Source organism: Ischnura elegans, chromosome 1 (genome assembly GCF_921293095.1).
Source record: "Ischnura elegans chromosome 1, ioIscEleg1.1, whole genome shotgun sequence".
NCBI lineage: Eukaryota > Metazoa > Arthropoda > Insecta > Odonata > Coenagrionidae > Ischnura > Ischnura elegans.
In genome coordinates, this window is record NC_060246.1 from 44549955 (window position 1) to 44575062 (window position 25108).

Consider the following 25108-nt stretch of genomic DNA (forward strand, 5'->3'; position numbering starts at 1 on the left):
CAGGGAGTGGATGATGGCGGGGCGTATACCCTCGATCGGAATTCGGCTGAGAAATTTTGAATGGTGGTGTTTTTCCGATAACCCCTTCCTCTCTTACCCTCTTCAAAATATGAGGGCTGACGGATGTTTGACTGAAATTTAGCCCGCGCACATGTAAAACGACTGTTTTTTTATTCAACTGCAATGCCGTAGGACCGAAAGCGGATGGAATCGTTTATATATGAGAGGAAGGTGTTGGGATGAGGTGAGCGTGGATATTAAAGAGAAGGACGGCTTTTTCCGTGTGTTTTCCGGGAGGCGAGTGCCTCAGCGATGATAGGTTGGGGTGTCGTGTCATATTTAGGCTTTCAGTTTCGTGGGGCGGGAAAACATTGGTGAATTTCGGTGTATGCCGAAGATTATGGCCATCTGAGATGAGGCGGAAGTTGGGAACGGATGATATCAAAATTACTGGTTTCGCCAACGCGTCGGCCATGTTCTTCTGTTTTTGGAATTGGTTGGGATTGTTTAAAGGGTCCTTTTTACTCAATCATGTTGCGGAAATATCGTGTTATCGGATAATTTAATATTCCAGGACTTCTTTGTTTTTTTTCCTTTGTTTCCTGTTGATGGTTTGAATGGCTGGTGTCCTTTCTACCTTATGTCTTGTGATCTTAATCGCTGAATCGACCGCAGGAATCATTGGACGAGTCGGCTGCCGTGGAGTGTGATATTGGTCCTATAGCATGTATCTATCGGATGCACAAATTACTTAGCACATACCTATGGATGAGCGAGTTTTTTCCTTTTCTTCAATAGTGTCGGAATTGCGGGAAGTTTAATTTTACCTGTCGTGCAAATTTGAAGTCGTACGAAATTCTGGAAATTCACCTTTGAATTAAAATATAGCATAAGGCTCATTTTGACAAATCCCCATGTGAAGTGGTGATTGACTATCACTTTTCTCCATTTTCCATTGGTTTTATTAATCTTTATTTTAATAATCATTCATGACCTTTTTATCATTGTTAAATTATTTTTATTTTTTAGAATTTTTAATTCTTAATTGATTATTGTTAATTTCTAATTGAAATTATTATGAAGTTCAGTTTTGTTCTTGTGACCTTTGTCTTCATTATGTTTCCTTAGCATCGGAAGATATTTAGTAATTAGTTTTTTCTTTGTGTTTGCACCATCATCAGATATAGAGCACAGTCAAGTCAAATTATTGGATCAGATATTCCATGCCTATAGAGCTGAGCTTTCTACGGTGAACAGGCTTTCTCTTTGGCTCACACTCCATAAATGGCTAATAAAGGCCTTTGTGGGCTTTACCACAATAGGTTGGTGAGAATTATTGTGACTAGAAACCCTCGTAACAATTATTCTCAATTCCTCTGACACTTAACTATCCCTAAACCGCATTATGTTGGGCATCAATTTGAAAGAATATTGAAACATAACAGAGATTTATTGAGTGCATTCACCACTGGTAGCACCAATTATATGTGAAAGCTCGTTTTGATAGATGAAATAGTGGTAAAATTTGTCTTATAATTTAAATTGAGCGTCTTTTGATTCATGGATGAAGTCCATGGGTGGTACAGACCATCCGTTCGACAACGGTGCCTAATTGAAACAGTTAAGGATCACGCCGATAAGCATGAAAATTTCTCATGAATTTCGAATTGGTTTTTATTACATTTATCTACATAAAATCATATTAGTGGCGCGCCACTGAGTATACCTAATGATTGCAGACGCCAATGCATTTTCGAAACTTCAGGGTTTATCCATTGCGAGACTCGGAAAGCTCAAATTTTCTTACGACTTATTTCGCAGATCCTCGAAGGTCACAACTGAGTTACGTGTGGCAATTGTGCTTTTTATTCACATGTTCGTCATGGGGTATTATTTCTCTCGACTGCAATTTCTTAACGCTCGATAGAATGGATCAGCCTTGGGTACCTTGCTTTCACTCGCAAACCGGAATTAGGCTTATTTCAGTCCTCAATTTGAATTCACTTTTTGTGCACTTTGAGCGATCGTATGTTAATTGCGTGCGGCTATGAATCACTCATGACGTGAAGCGGATGATGTATCGTGTTTTTTTGTATCGTGCGTTATTTCTTTAATGCACTCTTAATTTCCCACCATTATGCATATTTTGTACGCGTATTACAGGCCGCCTCACTTCCGGTGCATCGTTCATGCGTTGGATTTCTTCGGGGATAAATTCATGAGAATTCTTAAAACCGGGGATTTTCTTAACTTTCCGTTTTATTGTGTTATTCACATAGGCGTGCTGTCGAGATGTTATCTCTCCTCTTAACTTCATTAATGCGGCGTTTCTCTCCTCTGCGACTATTATTTATGGACATGCATATTTTAGGCTGTTCTGCTAATATTAAATCATTCAAGCACGGATGCCGTCAGTTGAGCAGGCGTTTCTGTACATAAAATACGACCACGTATTATTAGATAGACTTCAATTGACTTGTCTGGTTTACACCGAAAATTATCACCTCTGAAAGTTGGATATTTTGCTTTAAAAATTATGCTCATAAAAATAGGGCATTTTTGTAGTTGATAAGCATAATCTTGCCCAGTCGATGTGATCAAGAATCATCCAAGTGAATATTTTATATCTCACTAAAATTCTATGACTGTACCTTCATTACCTTAATGCATATAATATGCTAATAAATACTCCTCTATAGAATTTTATTACAAATTTCGTATTCAGGAGTTTTCTTTTATGACGGAGGAAAATGTTCTATAAGCTGTGAGTAGATGGGTGAAGAACCCTTTGCATTGAAAAAATACCTTATGAGGGATCAACTGATAATTTTGTTTTCTAATATCAGGTGAAGGCATTCCCTTAATCTTTTTTATTTCTTTGAAAGTTATGTAAAATTGTACGCAATTGTAAATCGGTTGGTTATAGTTTACGTAATCTTTGTACTGAGTTTTGGAATTTAATCCTTTTTTGATAATAATGTTTTGGGCCAGATTGTCTTCCTATAGTGCTAACGGTAGGGTAAGTCAGACCTCAAGGCGCGTTGGGTATGAAGGATGAAGCGTCGCGACGCTTCATGATGAAATATTAGAAGGTTATGAAGGATCTGGCATTCCACTCCAATTTTCATCTGAGTGACTACTGTCATTTCCTCTGATGTCCTTTCCTCTGGTCCACTACGGCCCTCTTTACTTGGAATTGTGGTGTTAAAAGAAAGTAGCCACTCAGATTACGAGGTAAGAAATATTTTATTAGTTATTCTTTCACCATTATCATTAAATGGCTACTCATTGTGAATGAAAATTGTTAAAATGAAACATTGAATTTCTGAAATTTTCCAGTATGGGCCATGGAGAGTTGTATTAAATTCAATTTATATGTCACTCCTTACTCTTATCACTCGCATGTGGATTAAGTAGCTTGATTTTGGAGGATACCTGCTGATTTCACAATTTTTTCGAATGTAGGATGAATTTTGGATGGGAATATGTTTTAATACACTTATCGAAACGATTAATTAAATTTTTATTTGATGCCATAGTAGACGGGCCCAAGGACCTCGGCCAGATCTAACGATAGACTGTTCAAATGAGCATAGTTAGCAATATTGATTTTTCATTTACAAGCGAGTGACTAAGTTATGAAAAAAGCTTTTTGAAGTTTTATCATTATTCTTCTTGGTACGTGTCAACTGCAGAAGTCAGAAAAATATTGTGGGCATTCGAGATAATGCTACGGAGGAGAATGAAGAAGGTGATATAAAGGAGGGTAAAAAGTGAGGAAATGGTGATCATGGTGATCGAGACGAAGAAACTTCTTGTAGTTAGAAGGTTTGAGAGTTTGAATGGAGTTGGTGCTAAGCGTAAAAAATGGCAGAAAATCTTTTCTAAAAATTGTTCTGAATATCATGTGAGAGGTGAGGATATTATGTCAAGGAGGAATGGGTAGACAATAGGATATAGGATTGCATTAATGCGACCTACTCTTAATTTATGATATAAGTTAAATCTTCACCCGAACGAAAACCTTTAAAGACCTCTCACAGGCTCTTGCCGGAAAAATGTACTTCCTGGCATAAGTATTAGTGTATCAAGTTTTTTTCATTAAAAATATCCGGATCCACGGAAGAAACTTCATGGTGAACGAGCCAACGCCAACTTTACTTTAGGTGGCGTTGGACGAGTCCGTGATTAAGGTAGTTACTTACATTCATAGATATGCACACACATTCGTGCTCGTGTGAGGGGCTGGTCGGAGCGACAGCCCATCTCGTGGTTAAAAACCCGCGAAGAAATTCCTGGTTTTTCACTGCTTCTTCCAGCCGCTAATCTCCATCCCATCCTCCTTCCGCACCTATTTTCGGGTGGCTCGCCACCCCTAGTTTCGTCACCGTCCCGACACCTCTTAGGCTGCAGCAGTGCTTCGCCCTCTCTCCCTTTCGCGTTAAACCCCAAACGGTCCTTCTAAAAGCGTGATGGCCACGTCGACGGAAGACCAGATGTAAATGACGTTGTAACCGTGGAGAACATCACTCAGAACATTTCCTTGAGAGAGAGAGAGAGCTGGGAGAGGAGACAAGTGTGGTTGCCAAAAGCGATCGCCTCTGTAATGCCCTGCGATGGCGTATCGCTCTCAACACTCTTCTCACCGCCAGCGGGACAAGGGTTATTTTTTTATTTCATCCCATTTCCACACGTTCATCCTCTTCCCCCATCCCATCCGGCGGGATGGATAAGGCCGTGGGAGGTGGAGATGACGTGTGGGTGAGATACCGGGATACGTGAGTCCTCCTCGCCTCACTCTCGAGTGGTTTTCGGGAGTGGATTTTTGTCGGTGGAAGTGAAATCACACTCTCTCTCTCGCAAAGGGGAAGAAGAAATCTGCTCGAGTCGTGTTCGTTCGTCGGCGACGTAGAGAGAAAAAGTGTGGTTTTCAAGTGAAAGAGCAAGGGGTGCTCGCGAGACGTGCGAGGAGATGGAGCCAATTAGTCAATTTTTCGGAGGAGGAAAGGCGGTGGTGATGGGTTGGGAGCAGCCCTCAAGCCCCTCGTATCCCTCCACCTCGCACTCCTGTCTCCTCCTCCTGTCTTCCTCCACGAAAAAGCTCCGTTGTGGTGAGCGCGCGGAGTCCCCTGAAAAATTCCTGCGCCCGTGGCGGAGGGAGGTCGCGTTACGGGTTCATTTTTCAATTTGTATTTTCGGAGCGTCTCCCGTGTGTGTGTTTTTTTTTTCTTTCCGCTCTTCCCGTGTCGGCGGGTCACGATGCTAATGGCTTGGGTTGAGATCCACTCGCACGGTCCCGAGTTCTGTTTCAGGGATACGGATGGATTGAGGTACATGTGACGCCGCCTATCGTCAGCTCTCCCCAGGGGATGTCTTCTTTCACACTCGAAGCGGACTGAATGTCTTGAGAGAGCGTTCTTTCCGTGGAGTACTTATAAAAAGTCTACTAGCATTTTATCATCGGCCCACTTTTTAAAATCGTGAGATACAGATGATAGTCGCTGAGCGAAAGCCCCAAAAGCAATCTCCAAATTATCTGGTTAAAAGCCATACATGCCTACATGATAATCAGTCCTGAGTACATTTTTATCTATCGCACTCGTATTGTCTCATTCACAAAATCGATGTTTCTCAAGACGTTGACATCGGATGGGAAGATGCTTCGTGCAATAATCCTTTTTTTTATTAAAAATGAGTGTTTTGTTAAATCCGAAAGCAAATCAATTATCTATGTAAATAATTCATGTGTATGAATTGAGTTTCAACTAAGTGAAAGTTTTCGGCATATTTTGCTTTTAGTCTTGAGGCCCGAGATTATCCCTCTTATTTGTTCCTAAGTTTTAACGCCAGTGTATTATTAACATCCAAATTGGATATCTACTTACTCATGGTAGCAAAATTATCGAAATTGCTGATTTACGGCGTAATGTTTGAATAAATGATAATTTTTTAAACAGCTCATTTGCAGATTCAGTGGAGTAAAGTATTGCAAGTTTGTTTTACGAAATTGAGCCCATGGTTATCTGTTTTTTTATAAGGAATCGCAGCTGTGGCCTAAATCGAGCCTATCAAAAAGTTGTTACGATTTTAAGTAGGAATAAATTCGTACGTATTGGCCTCGCCAGTATTTACCGGTATAACTTCTGGGATAGGCCTTTTGTTCCATCAATTGGCCCACTTAAAGTTGGTAGTTTGAATAGTGGTTTGTTATTTTGATCACAATCCTGATTAAGCATATTTTAGTGGGTCCCTCAATTTCTTCTCTGGGAAACCCGTGGTCCCCAGTAAATAATTTATTCGAAGTAATTCACATTCTTGAATTGCTTCTCGAAAACTAAGCCTTCCGGAAACCGTGCCTCCGTTCCGGAAAGTATTCGTGGCCTGGCCACCCTGGAACGGAAACACCTCGGAGAGTCTTTCAACGGGATGGCTACTTAAAATTAGCATCCCCACCCTGAGGTACTCCGCCACCTGCGATGCCCATTAATGAGATCTCGTCCCCTCCTGCTTATCATTTTTCTTCGACTTTTGCACAGGCAAATCTCTTAAGGAGGTGGCGAAGGAGGTGGACTTTGGGAGATAAAAGGGGGAGACAGTGGTTTGGCTTGTGGGCAGTGGAATGCGAATTGATGACGCCTCGTTCCCACCCTTTTTCCTCTTCGCCTCACATACTACCCTTTCTCCTCTTCCCCCCCTCTTCACTCTCTCTTCGTCTCGCCCGCGCCTCCGCCTCGTCCTTCCCCCGGGAGGGCCGTCGTCGTCTCCCGAGAGTGGTTTGTCTCGAATCCCCCGCAATCCATCCTGCCCTTCCCTCCTTTTTCATCCGCCACACACTCTCCCATCCCTTTATTTTTTCTCTCTCTCCCTTGTCCACGTCCTTCCTTCCTCTTCCTCTCCCTTTTCCTCCTCCACCCCCACGGAAATCTCCTCTGATGGTAAAATCGTGTCCCGGGTGCCGAAACCTGAATGGAGGAATTTACAACCCCAGTGCTTGACTAATATCGTGTATCGTTTCCCCCAAAGTGTGCATGAGTGTGTGTGTGGATGCATGCGCTCTCATGGTTTGCCTTTTATTTATGGTTGGTCTGTTTTTACCCTCGCCTTTCTTTAAAGGGTGCGTGGGGGTTGCTTAATTGCCTTATCGTCGTCTTTGGCCGACTAGTAAATCCTTTCGCTGGTTGAGTGTGATAGAATGTGGGAAGGAAGCGTCTTCCCTATTATTTTTCTTGCTGAGCTCCAATCAATCTTCAGAGTGAGCTGCTTAATGTTCAAGCAGCTCTCTTTTTTAAATAAAAAAGTCATTGTGTTGATAGTGGCGCGGCTCATAATTTTTAATTCGTAGGCTTGTAAATGATCGTCTGCGATTGAATTTAGTAAAAAATCTTGAAGAATTACAAAAATAAATGCTTCGGATTCAATACATGAAATTCTGTCAATTACTGGCACAAGTTCTTAATTAGTAAAATTGAGCTGATTGAAGGCAATTCATTTTTGTTTATGATTCGTAAAATTTTCTGTTTTATGCTGCCTCGACCAATTTCACGTAGCAGTCAGTTAAGGTCAGGCAATGACAAAGACAGGTTTTGAGATGAACGTTGTACAATGTGCGTATACTTTCCTGAATTATTTTTAGTATCTGTTAACGATTACTTTGTCTCACGATTTCACTTTCTAGGTCTACTCCCCCCTACATCCGACCCCAGAAATCTATTTTCCTTCCAGTTCTCCGTATACCATTTCCTAAACTTGTTTTTGCAGTACTTTCCAATTCCTAAACTTACTTCTGCCACTGTCTCCAGTCCGTCAGTATCCCTACAGCCCCTCTATGGATTACATAGCTATTCAGACTCTCCTAACACAACCTCCTACTCTTCCCATTGTCACTTGCTCTTCATAACTTAAAATTCCTCTCTTCAAAGACCATTAATCTGAGTAGGTACCTATTTATCTTAGCATTTGCCAGAATCTTTTTTACTCTCTCGGCACCCTATTCCTCAAGCATCCGCAACCCTGTATTATCTCCTACTCATGTGTAGTACCATCTAGATCTGCGATTCGCCTTAGAAGAAAATGACTTGGTGGTGTACCTGTTAGCATTCCTGACCGAAAATCGGGAGAGTCTGAATCCCGATCAAGCCAAATAAATTTTTCATGCCGAGTTTCATCCTTAATTAATTATTTTAGTGCATTTTCCATTTCATGTGACGCTATACTTTAAGATTACTTCGCCAGTCATTTTCTAAGCATTGATTCCCGGTGAAAGATTTGAGGAACATGAGCCATGTTACCCGATGTATGATGCGAGAAGAATTCACGATTAACACCCGGACAATGCTATCAATTCCCTTCCACAAAAAGTAAATCATAAACTCACCCAATTTTCTTATTTCATTGATATTAATCATTTTTCTCTGGAATAGTTCCACGCTATGAAGATTCTTTATTTTCTAATTTGATTCCAATTCAGTTTAAGTTTAATTACCTGGTCGCGGTAGACTTAAACTTGAATGAATATAAACACACTTTGTGAATTTTCACTGAATTTATTTGCTGGTACGAGGCGTTTCGCCGCTCGAGAATGATGTCTTAGCGTCGAAACGCGTCGTACCAGCAGATAAATGCAGTGAAAATTCACGAAGTGTGTTTATATTCATTCAACACGAGTTTCCACAAAGTTTAAGCCGAGTCTATAGATTTCAGTTTTAGCCTTTTTTTGTAGCTTTAGTTTTTGCCGAATTTATTTAATCGGTAGTCCAATGCTTCCACCAGTTCTCTGAAACTTCAAGTGTAATAGATTACTACTACGAGGGATATAGGTAAGGGCCTGGTCGTCAGCGATTCGTATCAATTTGATTATTTGCTGCTCATTTCGACTCCTAGGTCTACTTCCTCCTCCCACTTCCCTCACCATTCATTCCCTAAGCATTCTTATCGAGATAAAATGACGACAGCGGACCATCGTGTTTTACACGTAACGTAACACTGCCACTTCACAACCTGGTTCTCCATCTGTCATCACTTACTCACCGTGAGCCAGTTATAAATTTGAATTACCTCTTTAAGAATAAGCCTTTGAATTTACGTTATTTGTCATAATTATTCTCGATAATTTCCTGCTTTTTACTATTTTTCGCTCTTTTCACAGTTGATTTCTCCTTGCAGTTGGCAAACGAGAACGCGAATGAAAAAGTTTCCTAGAGGCTCTGCGAAGCAGTTTTTATAGCTGTAATAATTGTATGGTTGTAGGCTTTGCATAATTACTGGAAAGGGTATGGGTTTTCATTCCTTTGATAAAAGGATATCTTTTGTTTTAATGCATTTCATTCTACCTACCTTTTCTACAAATTCGCTGAGGCAATCATTTCATGCCATAATCAATGATTCTAGCAAAAACCCATTCATGCCTTGCAGAAATCAATGGCTAATCTTCACTGATTGTATTTTTGAAGTGAAATATTTAACTTGAGTTTTCTCTTACATTTAATAACGAATTTTTTCGTGCCAATGTGGAACATAGTGCCAAAATATTAACATCTTCCTGTAGAAGAATTCATGTAGGGACAAGGTTTTGAAAATAATGTTTAACCGATTAGTGTGATGTTGTATTTTGGTCAATAATTTGGATGAATTAACTCTCGATTATAATAATTATTGGTGTGAATGAAGTGTTGGATAAAAAAGTAAATGATATAAGGATGCCATTGTTAAAGGTGTTCCATCTTATTTTTACCGTGGGAATGAACTAAATCTGAATTTTCTATGATGGATAATTTGTCATCCTTAAGTAATATACCGCTCTCGTCGACTTAAGGCCACTGACTCAAACTGTGGCGGCTGCTTGAAAAAGCGTTCAAGCCCATGAAAACAGTTTTCCTCCCGTCCGTATATCTTATTTTAGTTTTCTTATGGCGTCCTTGTTGTGACTACCCAGCGAGCTTCTCTCTCAACCGAAAATAACTTTTCACGATCACAACTCAAGCCGTTTGGACGCCCGCTCATCAGCCATAGAAATATCCAAAATAAAAATATAATTTCACCTCGTGCTTCATATTTTAATCCCTGCCGCCTCCGCTTAGTCCCGGCTAATTAGTTTTTTTTCTACTTATTAGTCGACCGAGAAAAATTTGCTTTCTCCCGTGTCGGAGCAAAACACCTCATCTGAAGCTTAGAGGAGGGAGTCCTTTTTGCAAGGCTTAGGGGAATGTGCTTTAAGTCTCTCTCTAACCCTTATTCCTTAATTAATTACTGAAATCATGCGCAATGAATTTATAGCTGGTTTCCATGGTCGATTTCAGGTGTTAAATAATATATTTATTTTTTATATTTGATATAATGTATTCTTCGTGGATTTAGACTTTTTCCTTGCTGTCCTTATGTATGCATATGCCTCAATATGTAACTACCCCTTTCCTTTGTTAGTTGCATGCTGTGCTTGCTGTTAATTGAGTATTCGAAATATTACGGAAGATCAGATCATATAAATAAAATAAGAGAGACTGAGGAACAGACAGATTCAGAATGTCTTTTTTTCCACGATCAATAAGAGATTATAACGGCAGCCTTAGAACTCACTGATAGATTTCGATGACTGGTAGTGTAGCCTACTAACTTATGTATAGCTTAATGCATGTTCCTGAATTTTATTGTTGTTTAAGATCAGAGTGAACTCAAACCTCTTGTAAGGGAAATTCTGCCTTTGGTGTTATAAACACGCCTTATCTATGGAATAATATGCGAGCACCTACGACGGGATTTAATAAAAAAATGCCCAGGAAAGAAGTTTTGTATCGAAGGTGGGGTGCTAATATTCAGAAGGACCCTTAATCTAAACCTTATTACCCTCAATACGATTCGTATATCGTCTTTATTTGCCATTTCGCGTGAAACGCGGCCAGAGTGAAGCGCGCCTAGTGTAGGCTTGAGGGTTAATTACCCGTGAGAGCGTGATGAATTCATCTCCTCGCCGAAAAATAGACTGTCGGCCCCAATTACGTCTGACGGCTTTCCGGCATCTCGCAGACACCTCCGAAACGCACGGTGTCGGATAAAAGCGGGAGTGGGATAGGCGAGGCCTCCGCCCCTTGCCGACCCATCGCATGTCCTTAAGGCTCTCTGCTTTCTTGCGATGCGTCCGTATGCCTCACGCCCCCTCATTCCTCATCATCCCCCTTCTGTCTCTTCAAACCGTGCTTCCCTCTGGGATCATTTTCCTAATGGTTACGTGTATCTCCCGTTAAGCACTATCGCTGGCCTCGCCCGCTCACATGTTCACACTTTTTTATGGTGGCCCTAATTTTTTTTAAGGAGCTTTGTAGCCGAGATGCTAACTTTGCTAACGAGCGGATTCGGCCTGAGTAAATGCTAACCGTTTTAAAGTCCCTTTGGCGCACCTGGTGTTGAGTTCTTTTCTTATTGGCATTTATTTGTCTTGTTAATTGATATATTATGCATAATTACGTCAGGTTTAATTAATCATGGCATAGACAAAAAAGTTTTGGTACGAAAACCTCAATGCATAAGTGCCTTTTTACTCGTAATTGATCAATTATCAGGGCTATCTTATACTTTTTTGGGAAATAAGTGTAGAGAAGTCTACGAATTCGGTGGAGTCTATCACAGCTGTTTTTAATCAGGTCGTAAATGAATTTCTTGTGTTCATTTCCTCAAATTGGGATCTTTTATTTCAATCATGGACATATTATATCTACTTACTTATAGTAATTTTATGTAAGAGTATTGAGGTGAAATAATTTCTGAGTTTGATTCCCTCCTTTTGCTGAATCATGCGGTGGCCGAATTTTGAAGACATGGAAGTCAATTAATGACAATACTTGAAACAGTATTTCACCCTTTTGCTGATTTAACGGAAATGTAAACGTATAATCGTTGTTTGGATATAATATGTTTACAGACAGTAAAATAACGGGTACACGATCGCAACACAACATCATTTATCGCACAATTCCCGCATAACTCCCACTTGAGCTGTTCCTCAACTGGGTGAATGATATTATAAGTGGATGTAGTGTAATATATTATTAAATATAGTCAGTTGTTTTCGAAATTAAAAGCAAGATTTTTTACGCAGTGGTTTGTTGATATTTGAATAGCGGAATAGTAGTCGGGATTAATGGGTTACTACGACAAAATAATGCAATATTAAGTCCAGCACAGCGATTTTTGTCTTCAAAGGATTAAAGCCTTTGTGTCTTACCATTTTCGGGCATAACATGTATTTTTGTGATATTTAAGAGCATGAGAAAATATCGTCTTCGACTACTCGGTTCAAGATTCTGAATAAAAGTGTGCGACCTCGGTGTTTACTCAGTTTTGGGTATTTTTCTTTGATCAATTTTACTGTCGTACATCCTCTGCGTCCTTAAAATAAGTAATATCCTCTAGAGGCCGTATTCCTCATCCATTTGTTTTTCTTTAGCAAGCTTGAAGATTCTGGCTGAAACTCAGCCATAAAACTATATATTTCGCCTTAATCCTTAGTTAGCTCAAACGGGATGGCACCCCGCAAACATTTGTTTTTCAGGCCAATAAATCATCTTAGCGCATTAAAGGCTTCCTCCGTCCTATCTCTCCCTCCTCCTAAACTGCCATCAGTCTATTTCTTATTACCCTCTTCATAGCTGAGAGTCAGGTTTTCTCTCGAGTTTGAAACGTCAGCTGCTTCTGCCACTTAAGCATTCCTGCGTCTTAATTTTTTTGTGAGTTAAATAGAGCTATCATATTAATCATCCACTGCTATCCTCCCTTTTTAATTACGCTCTGTATGAGTATTCTATTTTGAGAAGTGCCACAAATCTGTCGGGCGAAAATTATGTTCCACCGGGTGCTTGCCGTGATATATAATGCAATGCTAGTCCCCCTCGGTACCCTGTGATCAGTATCGTCATCTTGCGTAAATTACCGTCGAAGGATATTTTTCATAACAGTTATCGTTGATTTTTTCGTTATTATATTTCTGTCTTCCGCGCAGAAGTTTAAGCCGCTTATGACTATTTGATTATTATTTTGAGTAGTGGAGCTACATGTGATTTCTCTTATGTTGCTGTTTTTTCATTTGTTTGTTGTGCTTTAAGGAACTTGGTCTTTGTTTGAACCAAAAGTATTACATAGATACTTTACATAGATACTAAATTTTTCTGACATCCTGAAAACCCTTGTCCCCGCCTTTTCAGACTTACTGCTGATCGATACTGATACTGCTGATCGAAGTTTAGTGAAAAAAATTTTCCTGCACATGAGTACTATCGGCGATTTTTAATTTTTCGTCTTGAAAATGTTATTTTTAAGGAATGAATATGCATAAGCCGATAAAATTTGGGTACTGGTGAGCCTAAAAAGGTTTATTTTATCGCGGATATGGCTATAAATATGGTTTCCCTAATTGTGGAGTATTAATTTTTGTGTTGGCCCATTTTGTTTATATCCAAATGAAAGCCGCGAATTACGAATAGGTATTCAAAATACCCAAAAAGTAACTCTTTCGTGATCTAACCAAGTACACGGCGAATCAAGGATACTCCAAAATAACTGAGTTAATTTTAGTATTTTGACTTGCAATCAAGGAAGCAGTTACACTAAGAAATAGTAATCGGGTTGAGTTGGCTGAAGCCCTCTTCGTCGGTTTTCCTCCGCGAAATGCGTGGATGTTTCTAAAAATGTTGAATTACTTATGCTCCAACCTAAAAGGACCAGGCTTTCAAATTTGTTCAATGTAACCAGAGCAGGATTGAATTTTAATCGACATTACTTCGTTCAAAATATCACTCGTTTTTAACCTTACTTGACTTCTGCAATTTTTATTCACAATCCCATCACATTCCACTAACGAGGTTGACGTCTACCGAAAACCTCCCCCTCTCCCTCCTTCTTTCCCCTAGATATGTATGTAGTTATATATTTCTTCGTACATGTAATGTTAATAGATAATAATGGCGATTTTTAAAATTAATAAGCCTATAAAAGTGTGGTACTGGAAAGCCTCTGAAATCTCATTATATTTGTATCGTATTCACACCTTTCTAAGTACTCAAGAAACTTCGCCACATCCTCCCTTCCACCTCATCCTTAAATTTACTTTGTAATTACAAGACACGAACTTGCTGTAAACCTATTCTTTGAAAAAAAAGTGAAACCGTTCAAATCATGTTTACTGGAAGCATTTCCGTGGAGAAGTGATTCGATGAGCCTCATCATCGAGTTGAATGAGCCCTCTTCTTTGCGGAATTGCTCGAAACGCTCGGTTCCAGCCACAGTTCCGCTACCGTAACCTCCCTCCTCCCCGCAAAACTCCCATATCCCAGTCTGCTATTCCTTCGTCAGCTGGCGATAAATCCCCACCAAACACCTCCCTTTCCCTTTCTTCCACGGATCCTCCCACTGCTTCGCAACATTTCCTACTCTCCCTGTGCCCCAAATAAATGCCTTCTCCTCCTTCAAGTGCCTTCGTTCGCCCAAGCCAAAAAAAAACACTATGCGCTGGGCCTATGGGCCACGCCCGCTCTCGCTCCCGTTTATACTCACCCATGACACTCAGGAGGGACTCCTCGGAAGACCTCAGGCCTCTCTCTCTTCTCGTCCCCTCTTAAGTTCCTTGCAGCATCCTCCCTGGTTCCTCGCAATTACGGCCAGCCCTGGGCGCGTATTAGTTCCGCTACCCGTGACACACCCCCTCGTCCCCTGTAAGGAGCGTCCGATTCCTCCTTGGCACACTCGTCGTGGCTACTACCCCGCCCCATTCGTCCCCTCGCCGGGCCCGCAGCCGCTCATAAAAGGGAGCAGAGTGCTAGAGCAGCACAGTATCCTCCCCCGAACATGTCCTCCTGACTGTCTCTCTCGATTCAAGTGGAATGCTGATCAGCTAGCGGGGTGATAAAATCGTCCTTCTGTTCATTTTGAGGATCCATTATCTAGTTATGCGAGATAGTCGAGTTTAACGATGTCTCTGTTCAACTCTTGTTCGAAGTCGTGGCGAAAAGTTACCTGAAATTAAGATGACGCATCACTCCCTCTCCACTGGTCGTATTTGGTTATCTTTGGTGACGTATTAGTCCTTTGAAAGTTAGGTTATCATCATAAAATTTAAAGGGTATACATAGGAGAACTTTGCCAGCATTTGCCTTTGCCTATAATATTACAAATGTTGACCAGGATTGTTTTTAAATACACTGAAAATTTCATGTTGATCTTAAAAGTTTGTAATAGCGTCTCCATAAAAGACCGGTCGACAGGGAGGGAAGCGTCCCCATAGATGGATGCTTGGATACAGGTCTTTCAAAATCCTTTAAAAGCATACTTGTTGATCGTGTTCCTTATTCTTATGATTTTCTGCAGTGGCTCGAACACTGAAGACATTCGCAAAGAAAATCGGGGAAAGTAAACTATTCACATAAGGCATCAGTAGAGAAGATTGTTAAAGCAGTGAAAGCTAGTTGATAATGTTAATAGTTGTCCAGAATGAATATAGGAGGTATGTCTCGGTAGGAGGGAGAAATAGCATAAGCCTTTCCCATGGGTTAAAATTGGCAGCAAGTACTATAAATCAATGCGAGAAATCTTGCGACGAGTACGGAATTTGCTATGGAAATTGCAGTGGTAATTGCTGTTGTTACATACCAATTGGATGTGAATTGATTTTGTAAAATGCGCTGCCATTTCAGAATCAGGTTGTGATTAAATTATCCCCTGAAGCATTTTCTCACGCCCTGCTTTGTCGACTGCAGCCGTACGCTGGCTGGGAGCTAAATCATTACTACCCTATCATTCAAGTGATTTTTCCACCAAGGATATTCTAGGTGCTTATCGGATGATTGCCGGCTGCCGTCATGTATTAGATGTGCTGTGATTATGTTTTTGTTTTGAATACCTCAGCCATTCGTTCAGTGTCTCAGGTCACTTCATTCACGTCTTTCTTTAGCCATAATTGAGTTGTTCCACCAATTGAGATTCTTGCCATTCCGTTGGGTAATGTATCGCGATTTTTACTCTCATCTTTCCTCGAAAAACTTCCGCTAGGTTGTTTTCAGCAGCGAGATGAAAAATTAAAGCCCTTGGTGGAATTTCAACGTACTCGGCCTCTCTGTTTCCCGTGATTTATCTCTCGTGCCGGGTGTATTTGCGAAAAAATGGCGAAGCGTGGAGGGAGAGGAGAGAATATCTCCCAGTTGAATTGTCGTTCTTGTTTTCAAGATATAACCAGGAATTCGCGGGCGGTTTTGGGACATCCCGTGGGGGAAGTGGGAGGCTGGCGGGATGGAGAGGGGGGGGGGGTGGATGTTTGGCTAGCGGGGAAAGAGATGGCGCAGCGGCAAAATGATAAAATCCTCCGTCCTCCCTTTTTACCCCTGCCAAGGCCCTTATATCTTAATTTACTCCGATCCCTTTCTCCGTTTAACCGCAGCGCCACCACCTCTGTACTATCGCCACCTTTTTAGCCCCCCCTCCGCCCTATCTCCCCTTTCCATCCGCCCCTCAGCTAACGTTGTGCTCTGGTATTCCTGCACACTTACGAACACTCCCGCCCCTGGCTCCCTCTCCGTGCCTCCCAACCCAACAGATTTATGTCCACGTGCCCATTCCTCATCCTATCCAACCTTTCCGCTCTGGGTAAATACCTCGCGGCCATTTCGCCAAACTCTTCCCATCGCCTTCCTCGTCAAGAGGACGCCCTCCTCCCTCCCTCTCCGCATCGGTCGTATTTCGCTCGTTTTGGTGACTCATTTAAAACTTACGCTATCATCTGGAAATTTTCAAGGTATCTAGGGAAGGACTTGGTCAGAATTTGTTTGTGTATGAAATATAAAAGCTTTACATTTGAGAAATTACTGCGGTGACAATTTCAAATTGGTGGTTTTGGCAAATGCTTACCAGTGGTCAGCAATCCAAAGGTTGGTTGGAAGCTGTTGCCCATTTTATTCTCCTATTGTCTAGTCTTTTAATTCGGACATTATTCTTCTGTTCTCCGTCCTTCATCACCTGCTCTATATATCTCACCCAAGGCTTCCTCGGCCGTTTCTCCTTTCGGTCTTCCCCTTCACGATTTTTTTCATATGATCATCGTGCCTCGTGATATGGCCAGTTAGGTTACCCAGTCTTCTTATCAAGGTTTTCAAAAGACTACTCCTCTTTCCTATTATTTGTAATACTGCCACATGATTTAGTAATTTGATCTTTATCATTCATTTTATCAAACTTATACTTATTTCTTCTCTTTCGCATCCTTCTTTACCTGTTCTTTATATTTTGTTCGAAGTTTTCCTTAATCGTTCTTGCCATCCACTTGCCCCTCGATCATCAGGCCATCATGTCACAAAATATGTCCTATAAGTCTGGTTGTTCCGTCTTATCAGGGTTTCCATGAAGCTTCTCTTCTCTCCTACTCTTTCTCATTACTGACTAGCTCGATGTATTTCATCTTCATCATTCATTTTTAACACCAAATTTCGAAACCTTCTACCCTAAACTTCCTTGCGGCTGCCATCCTGTATTCCTCGCGACCATTTCAGTTTCAATATTGATAAAAATAAGCTTTAAACGAATAATACGCTGCGTAAAAAGATAGGTCGAGCGGAAGGGATGCATTCTCTTAAACCTTCATATTTTTGTCTGCCTCCAATCTACACCCTTCGCAAACTCTTCAAAGCGTCGTCATTCCTGTGATCGCTTCGCCCATGCACTCTCCCCAGCATCCGTCGCCGGACAGCCGAAATCCTCGTAACTCTTACCTTGCGGATGGATAAAAAATTCCCCCCTCCCTCATTCTCATCCCCTATTTCTCGCGCACTGTCATGTGTTTCCCCACACTCCTTTTACCGACGTTCCCATCTCTCTCACAGTCCTGTAAATTTTTATTAGGGCAGACAGTTTCTCCGTGAAGGGTCAGCGCGAAGGGTGGTCAGATGGGAAGACGGACAGCGGGATGGCCATATGAGAGCTTAAAAGCTTTTGCTCCGCGCGGTCCCTTATGCGTTTCCGTTGTCCTCGCTGATGCGTTCAGGATCCGCACTTAATTTGAACCTTTTGCGCGTGGCTTGACTTAAAATTTCTACCTGGACTGATTTATGGTGGTGTAGTTTTTCGGTAAATTATGAGCACGTATGAGCATCACTCGTACTTAACTTTGGACTGCGTCGTGAATCAGTCTTTTCGAAGTATATTCGTAAGACTGTTAATAAACATTTTTGAAGAGGTATTTTTCAGCTTCTAAATTAGCTTCACGTGATTATCTCGCTGTGACTAATTATTTTGAAATATTGATACTCATGGCATTGTCAATAATATTGCACAATTTTCGTTGAACGAACTAACGGGCTTAGCCGGGCAAGCGAATTGATATTACTCAATTTCTTAATAATGATGTAATTATTTTTTTCCACAAATTGAGAGCAAAAATAAAAGATTTGGAACTGTTCGAAGTTTTCCTGCTTTCGGTCGCAGTTATTTTCTTCCAAAGCTATCCAATTAAAGAAATGAAAAATGAATAGAATATAAGGTAGACGCGTGAGCTCGAAATGCGAAACGATAATTTTGAGATAATTGCAGGTTTGTCCTTGCGACCCCTTTTTTGCAACGATGGTTTATGAATTCGGAGTTCAGAATTGGAATCGAAATCTTTGGAGAGTCGTCAGCTTCCTTGGTAACGTATGTTTATCGGTCGGTGCCCTGTAAATCTCCATCCCCTGGGTGCTGCGTCTAGGGTGAAGGATGGTGGGAGCAGAATCATTGTATTTGTCCTTGGCCATAAAACCGCCCAAGCAAGGAGGCCGTGGTCATGCATCAACCAGCCGCCCCTGGAGGACTGCTCTGGTTATTTCTCATCCGAGAGCGTGTTTTCCTTCGGGGGAGGAGTGGACCTGACAGCGATAACCTTCCGTGGGTTTCCATCTCACTCAAGACGATCCCCGTCGCGTCGTCCACGCAATATCCAGGTCGCCTATTCTAACCGTCGTCTCCCTACCATTAAGTCAATTTGCATGGAATCTTGCATCGCGCATCAAGACATGACGTATCCGCAACAAGGGGAAAATGTTATGAATGGAATCTAAGTTACGTCGTTATTAAAAGCTTTGAAAGTTGAAAGCGTTTTCTTTGGTCGGTCAAAAAGTTTAATCTCGCGTTTTTATTCCTTTTTAGTTACATTCGTCTTTATTGTGCCTGCCGTCGTTATAGGATTTATTTTTTTGCGTCAGATGAGAATTTTGAGTTAGGTACTTGATGTATAATGAATTTATGGAAAACGTAACTAAGATAACGTGTGTGAATTTCTCCGCTATTTTCTGACCTAAGTATCGGCGGGCATGGGCATTTTCTAAGTATTTCGTTCGTAGTTGGAGATTGTATGTATGAAGTATTGGAGTAAAAAAATTCTTCTATTGTGTGATTTGAGGATACTTTGCTACAGTACACCCTAGCAATTCTAAGTATGAGTTATGCTTGGTACAATATTATTTGTAGTAATATGATTTTCAGTGAAGTTCGTGAGGTGGAAAACCAATCATCTGCCAAGTATCATGGAAAGCTGGATACCACATAGATGTAGATAAAAAAAACTGTGGAAGTGGGTAGTTTTTGTCTCAAGTTAAATCTAAACCTGAAAACAATTTTCTAGCCACTTGACGCAAATTAACGTATTATTGCCCATTGCTAATGAAATAATTACCAATCACTACTCCGATCACGAATCGATCATAGAGTATAATTTAAGGATAGTTTTTAGGACTATCTACGAAAAATTTCTATCCATTCCCTAGAATTTTAAATTTTGCTTTTTTCAACTAATGGTCACACTTATTTGAATTTTTCCTCCCAAGTTGTAGATTCACGCCTAATTGCGTTAATTTGTAGTGATCGAGGCTTAAAGCCTGGTTTACTGCCCAAATTGACATCTATGAATGCCGCTCAAAACGATACCTACCTTCCTTCATTTACACAGAAGTATCCCAAAAGTACATATTCGCTGATGGAAGATTTAAAGAAACAAAAGAAATTCCATGACCAGAAGAGAAATATTTTTATCTCCTCTGGTGTTTGCCAAATTTTGGCTTACGAGTAGCTGTTCCCTCATGAGTATGGGGAAAAGCACTCTGTTGCTGCATTTTTCACTTAGTTAAGGCAACGATGCGATCTATCGGTATTCGTCGATTCTTACTGCGTTAAAAGTTGAACTACTTCTACTTCGTTGAATGTATAATCAAATCTACCACACCCTCAGTCAGTTTGCACTCCCTGTGCTCACATACGCTGTTTGGCTGCCAATGTCCATACTTGTAAATAAGGTGATAATTACTAAAATTCGAGCATAATGATTAGTAATTGTCGACTGCTATAACAGTCAAATTCGTCCTGTATACCCAGCTTTACTCCGTCGCTTTTCGCAAGCTAAACATTTTCTGCTATTTGTGAATGTTGGCTGTAAGGAGGTGGAGCGGCGAGAAAGAGGCGTGGCGAGCGCATGAAGACGGAAGCGCGTGGTAGGAAGACGAATGTGCGAGATTGTAAGCGGTGAAATCAGGATGCCGGGGAATTCGACTCCCTCTTTCCCTGATTCTCGATCCCCTGGCCCGAAATTTTTCCCCGTCGTCGTCGGGGGTGCGTCTCCCTCTTGAGAGTGATTTTCTCGGAGAGCAGTCGGGGGAGGGGCGTGTCCCGACCGCAAGAAGCAATTCACCCGCTTCCCACCGCTCCCTCTTCCGCCTTCCACGATCCATCTCCTCCTCTCCACCATTCCTCCTCGCGTGTAAGTCTCTCCAGACCTAATTAATCCGGCCGTTTTGGTGGGAGCGAACCGGGATTTCTCATAGCGAACGAATGAGCTAGCATTCCGCTTCACCCCTCGCGACATCCCCTGTTCCTACGGTCTCCGGGACGGGAGAAAAGGGTTTCGGATCCTGGAATGGATGGTATATTGCGGAATAGGGATTAAAGAGGGAGTAAAGGTTTTTGAGACCGACTCCGCCCCTGCCGTGGCTGGTGGGGTGTCAGGGGAAGGGCGTAATAGGTGAGGTGGGTGAGGGAGTCATGGGGTGTTACGAGGAGTTGAGTGTGGGGTTTTTGAACGAACGCTCGCTGGGGAAAGATCGTGTTTACTCGACGACAGCCCGCGGAATGCTAATGCAAACACACAGGGTCCATTAAAAAAAAATATAATGCCACGAAGCCCCTTCCCCTTTGCTCGGCCCATTTTTCTGCCATGCTTAATATGTTTTTCACACCTCGACCTTTTCCTTATTTTTTTCCGGGAAGTCGCGCCTCGTTCTGCGTTGATGGGGTTTGGAAATAGAGGCCTCATTTCCGGTATCTTACGGGAATGATTGTTTCTTTTGCCAGTGCGGTGTGAACAAATTGCGAACTCTATACTGTATGCCACTTTTTCGTGATGTTTTGGGCTCTTTGTGTGTTTTGCAATTTGCGTCTTAATATGCTGTATGGGAATTTTTGTGCGTGTTTTTCGGGTATATGGATGAATGAAGCAAAGATAAAATTGCTTTTTCGTGGGTTTGGCTCATAGGTTTTTGGAAAAATGTTTTTCAATGAAGTGATGTTTTTAAATGTAAAAGTTATCAAATTTACTTTACAGCTTTACAGTTGTATTTTAAATTGGCTTCGAACTAGTGAATATTAGTTGGTGTAAATTGAGTATAGACACTGCTATTTATGCTGTAACTGTCGTAAGTTGATAGTGGTATAAACACAGATACATATTTGGTTTGCAGGACGTCACATTTTCAATTCAAAATTTTCACTGTTTCTCATCCAGCACCGCGAACTTCCGTCATTCGTAGTCGTTGATCAATTCTACATACCTTTTTTCGTAGTGAAAGGGAAATAATATTGGATTAAAGTGAGAAAAAATTGGCAAGCATTTTCTGCGACACCCTTAAGTCGTTTCGTCACCATGCTTGCTAAATTAGCATTTTCTCTTCGTACTGTTTACCCAGCTCGAATACTAGTCGAGGTGGACGGTTTTTTTGACTTATTTGCTGTGAAACGTCTCCTTGATAGATCGTTATAACATGGATCACTCTTCTTCTTCTTCGTCAGTCATGTAATGCTTCCTTTCTCCTCTCTTCATGCTTAGCACCCAAGCATTCCTTTCCGCATCACATCAGCGATGCAATTGGTTTCTATCCTTATTCCATTTTCAAAAATAATTATATCTTAAAATATGGTGAACACATGATTAGGTGAGTGTATATGGAATAAGCACATGCATAAGTGGTTCCATTTTAAAATGTTACGAAATCGAGCGTATTGATCATCGTGGGAAAAAATTGTGATGGGTTTGGTGTTTGGTATCATAATTTTCATTCATCTACCTTGTCTAAGGAATTTTGAGTGTCCTTGTGGTTCCTTAATAATATTTCCATTTTCATTTAATTATCTACCTTTGTATAATTTCTTCAGTTTTATTTGGGTATATGATCATCACAGTATCCTGTCTTGGGGGAATGGAATTAGCTTTCACGTGATAGCATTATATTTTAAATGCTAGTGAAAAATAATTTTGCTAGCTGAAGAATTTCCCACAAATAGAAGTATTCCACTCTGTAATACTTACTGATAACAAATTTAATAATAGTTCATGATGCACCTACCTGCTCAAAGTAAATATAATCAAGAACAAACATCGACCTCTACGCCTCAACCAAGTTTTAAATGGAAAAATTGAATGCCATGTGTTAGGTGTAATGAGCTGACTACATTTATTGCGTGTTGCCATGTCGATTTAGAATTTCTGGTGCATAATTTTATATGCTGTAGATGAAGGCGAAGTATAAGGAATTGAATGAATCTGTAGGTACTTCTTCAAATTCACCGTATGTGTATTTACTTTGAGGTTACCTTGATTTGGCTTACTTGATACGAAACCGCCCTTGTGGTTCCCATTACTCATCTCGTCATGGTAATACCCTTTCTCATACCTATTAATATGGTAGCTCTTACCCCTCGACCTCTTCGCTTGACTCGTATTGCGCCATTCATCCATGCTCCGTTTCAACACCTTCATGATTTGTTACGCGCCGTCCTTCTAACGACGGGATTTTAGGTCGAATCCCTTCCGGTCTCCTCTTACACATTAATATATTTATTTTTAACCACAAGTTTCAAAAATCTTACTCACCATCAGTTTTTTTCATGTAAGCTATGTCCCTTCCACGCGGAATGTATTCGATGCTTCAGGTATATGTTAAGAATATTAGTCCTCCTTTGTGGCCTTTTCGTTTGAAACGTGAGCGGGCTTATAATTCAGTGCGATAAAATTTGGGTTGAAGTGATCTTTTCGTTCTCTGCGGGTTATCTTGGGGACCCACGGTCTCGATTTCTTTCACTTTCATCTCAGCCCATGAAAATGTTATGAGTTCTTAAATGTGAAAGTTGAGGGGCATAAAGCTTCATGGTGAAGCTGTCTTGGGGGTTTTATGTTCGTTGGATTGACCTGGATTATCACCGTTCTCTTTATCCATTGCGCTAAATATTTCATTTGGTGAAGTTTGGAATTGTTACAGCAGTTTACTTTTGATTTCCATCCGTTCTCTTATGGTAATTTATTGTCGTTCAGCTAAAGTTGTATTGTGATTTAATATTAACGGATCTTCTTATTTTTAAGCACGGTTGTAACTTTGCTGGAGCACTTGTGTGTGCAGAACTTGAACTGAATGCGTTTATCCAGGAAATATATTTCTAGTTGGTGACAGTTCAAGCTATATCAGGTTTTAATCGCACTATCTTTTAATCGAAAATGCCATGCTTCCTTTTGCACGCTTCCTTTGTTTAATCATGGTCGCGCTATGTGATTTACGGATGACGTTACGTTATCTTTTCTGCATTCATAAATATTCTTACGAATTGCTTTCATGCTGCTTCCTTTGTTTACTACTTATCTCGATCAGTTATTATCGTATTGCTGTAAGTTGTTTATAATTCTTTTTCCTCAATATTTTTTGCTTTCCCTTCCTGTTTTCCCCCCCATGATATGTTTCTTACTTTGAATTGATTACATGTTTGGAAGATACCGTCGGCTTTTTATTTGGCGTTAAATGTAATCACATTCATATTTTTTCTTGTCCAATGGGATATTTTTTGGTCTTTTATCTCGGCTCGTGCACTTAGTTTGTGAAGCCTTCGTGCTTTGGCACTCCTTTTTTTCCTCCTGTCATCTATTCTCTTCCCATCTACTTGTTATCATTGTCTGGCCTCGTTAGTGATGCTTCATTACATTTTCCCAAATTTTAGTATAAAAAAATGAAAGCTTGCCTTAAGTAACTTACGCCTCAAATAAACAAATACTATATAGTTTATATATTATATATAGTTTATATACTATACAGTTTTTATATAAACTAGTTCATACATTTTTTACCTAGTCAAGAACCAAGAAGTCAAGCTTTACGCTAGGTTTGTAATGTTCATCCTAATTGCTGAGTGATGAAAACCATATCGTTGTGAGAAAAAAACAAAGTTTAATTCAGTCAATTATTTTTCAATTTCCCGTCTTGGACCAAATTGTCTAGAGAACGACTGAAACAGTTTTTAAAAATCATTTTGAAGTGTTGATATTCTTCTCTCTTGCTGAAACCAGGATCAAACTATAATTCACTCGTTATTTTTTTACTGCATTCGAGATAAATATATTTCAGGGTTTTTGAGAGTTTTGGCTTTTGATGTAAAGAACTAAATTGGTTTGTGACGGCCAGAAATGGTAATTAGATTAGTCCTTTACGCTAAATATTGACCCCACTGAACAAAGTGTTGGTTGTTATTGCTTTCTTATTTCGACGATTCCGTGAACTTTATTTTTTCACACGAATACGTAAAGATAATTACAGTTGTCAGCCTAATTTCCGTGTGAAGTGAGTTGAATACACTGTAGGGGACTGAGTAAGTACCTACGGAATAAGTGCGTCAATTGAGTTAGCGAGGTACCAATTATTTACGATCCGTGACTAAAAATGACATAGCAGGCGTAAAATGAGTGCAATAGATTCCAAAGGGAGTTAGAAATTTAGTTTTCCGGTGAAAAATAACACCCAAAATCGAGTACTATGCGGAACCGAATCATAAACCGTGTACGTTTTCGGTGGAATTTATCTTTTGG